This window comes from Schistocerca americana, chromosome 3 (genome assembly GCF_021461395.2).
Source record: "Schistocerca americana isolate TAMUIC-IGC-003095 chromosome 3, iqSchAmer2.1, whole genome shotgun sequence".
In the NCBI taxonomy this organism is placed as follows: domain Eukaryota; kingdom Metazoa; phylum Arthropoda; class Insecta; order Orthoptera; family Acrididae; genus Schistocerca; species Schistocerca americana.
The window spans coordinates 860896976-860900001 of NC_060121.1; positions in this window are offsets into that span (position 1 = coordinate 860896976).

Genomic DNA, 3026 nt, shown 5'->3' on the forward strand with positions numbered 1-3026 from the left:
TAGCATAGATCAACTTACAGTCCAGATTTTTACCCCTGGGAGTCTGGGAGTTAGAATAGGCCTGAGGTATCCCTGCCTATCGTAAGAGGCAACTAAAAGGAGTGTCACATGTTTGGGCCTTTGTGAGATGGTCCCCTGTAGGGTTTGACCTCCATTTTTCAAAATTTTCTCAGAGCGAGCCAGTTGGGGAAGGGCACCTAACATGGTGTGATGTACCCTGTTGGCTGTTGCCCCCCTGACCACAGGGATCGCTCTGCTGATGCCTGTGCTGCTAACCCCACACATATGCCAAGGAGTAGATGCCAGTCACCCTGGGCCATCGGGACTACTGGCAATGGCCATCCTGCCAGGCGGCCTTTCCTGTTGGGAGGGCCCCTGGTGAGAGTGGGTGGCATCAGAGTGGATGATGTGCGATGAAGCGTTCAGTCATCACTTGCCGGTGATCAAACACTAGCAGTCTCTAACCGTTCCAAGTCTCAGTACGATTCAAGGAATTGTTCCCCTCCCTGGCCACACCCATGGGAGGAATGCCAGGCTAAGAATGGCAGTGAACATTATTCGCCCCGGTACCTTGTATTTACGAGAGTTGATAGGGACTCCTTTCTTGATGAAGCCTCAGTTTTTTTGTAGAGCATTTAGAGGAAAAGTCTGGGTAGGTGGAGGGCTTGTCCAAAATGCACTTAAGGTCAGTCTTGATAAAAACAGCACCCTCTGCCCAGTCACCGGCATTACTCACATGTCAGGATGGGGATGTTTGTTACCACCACACCTTTAAAGAGCTTAAATATGGTCCAGGGTATTATATTCCAGAGACCGTCTTGATGAGGAGCTGCGCGCCAACTTAGAGCGACGAGGAGTTCATATCGTCTGGCGTATCCATTGGAGTCAGAGACATAATCAGGTTGCGACCAGTGCCTTCATCTTGGCCTTAGACGATGACACTTGACCAAGAAGGTCAAGGTGGTCTACTGCTGCGATGTCAAGCCATATATCCCTCCCCCAATGCAGTACTTTAAGTGGTGGAAGTCCAACCATGTCTTCATGCTGTACTTCCAGCATCACCTGTTGAGATTGTGGATCTCCATCCCATCCCAATACTTCATGTGCCCCACCTCCCATCTGTGTCAACTGCAGACAGCATCATTCCCCTTGCTCACCAGACTGCAGGATTTTACAGCAAGACAGGAAAACAATGGGATAAAAGACCTTGTACTGACTGATGTACACTGGGGCCAAGAGGAAATTTGAGCTCCTATATCCTGTGGCTATGACCACCTTTTATGCTGCCGCTACGAGAACAGTTGTAGTCCCATCTGTTCCGAGAGTTTGTCAGCTCTGAGCTGGAAGACTCCACCTGCCTCTTTGGTGGGGTACTGCCCTCTCTGTTCCCACACCATCTACCTTGGGAGCAATGTCCCCCCAACCATAGGGGACACCAGTCCCCACATCTCAGCTGGAGAAGTGTCTTCTTCAGCTCCTCTCGCTAGGAAGGGGTCACTTGGGTCACTAGCTTCCCAGGTTTTTGCTAGTGGGAAAGATTATACCTGCCAATGGCTGAAGCCAAAAGCAGCTGGTTGTAGGGATTTACAATCATCCTCGGTTCCGGAGATAGAATCAGTGAAGCCCTCCCAGCCAGAGAAACCCAAGGATCAGCAAGAGAAATTCAGAAAGACAACCCCCAAGACCAAGTGAATTGCAGTGGCATCCACACCACTGCTGGCTACAAGCTCTGCATCTGAGTATGAGGTGAAGATTCTGTCATGTGCTTAGGACCTATATCTCACCAGGCCCTCAGACACAATGGATATAGCCAGTTCAGGAAATGTGTGTGGCAGCAGATGACCCTGAGGTGGAACTGAACTACCTCATTGTTTCATGCCTTCCTAGTCTTAAGATCACACCATCCTCCAATGGAATTGTGGCTGTTTTTCCATCACCTGGCTGAGCTGCAGCAACTGTTAAGCTTTACACCTGCTTTTTGTATTGCCCTCCAGGAAACCTGGTTCCCGGCAATGCAGTCCTCTGCCCTTTGCAGCTACAGGGGACAGTACAAGAACTGTAGTGAGTATAATAGTCAGGTGCAGTTTGCATTTGTCCTGAACTTGGTTTGTAGTGAACCTGTGCTCCTTAACTCCTCTTGAAGCTGTGGCTGTCAAGATACAGATGATGCAGGAAATAACTGTCTGCAACATATATCTTCTTCCAGATGGGGTGGTACCCCTGACTACTGGCCGCACTGATTATCTCCCTAAGCCTTTCCTACTTGGGAGATTTTAACACCCATAACCCCTTGTAGGGTAGCACCATGCTTACTGGCTGTGGCAGAGATTTCGAAAATTTACTGTCCCAACTTGACCCCTGCCTCTTAAATACTGGGGCCACCACACATTTCAGTCTGGCTCATGGCAGTTACTCAGCTGTTGATTTATCAATTTGCAGCTCAGGACTTTTCCGATCTATCCACTGGAGAGGACATGACTTGTGTGGCAGTGACCACTTCCTGTCACTGCCCCGGTGTCAAGCCCATGGGCGCATGCCCAGATGGGCTTTAAACAAGGTGGACTGGGAAACTTTAACCTCTGCTGTTACTGTTGAATCTCCTCCACATGGTAACATTAATGAAATGGTTGAGCAGGTGACAACAACAATTGTTTCTGTGGCAGAAAACGCGATCCCTCACTCTTTAGGGTGCCCCGGCGTAAGGCAGTCCCTTGGTCACTGGAAGTCGCTGAGGCAATTAGAGCGCCAGTGATCACTACAGCTACATAAGCAGCATCCTTCTGTAGAACACCTAATAGCCTTTAAGCAGCTTCATGCCCATGTTTGCCTGCTTATAAAATTACGGAAACAGAAGTGTTGGGAGAGGTACGTGTTGACCATTGAGTGCCATGTCGCCTTCCCAAGTCTGGATGGAGATTGGACGTCTTTTTGGGTACCAAACCCCAACAGTTGTTCCCGCTGTTACCATAAATGGCGTGTTATCTACCGACGCAGACACAATTGCCGAGCAATTTGCTCAAGCCTCT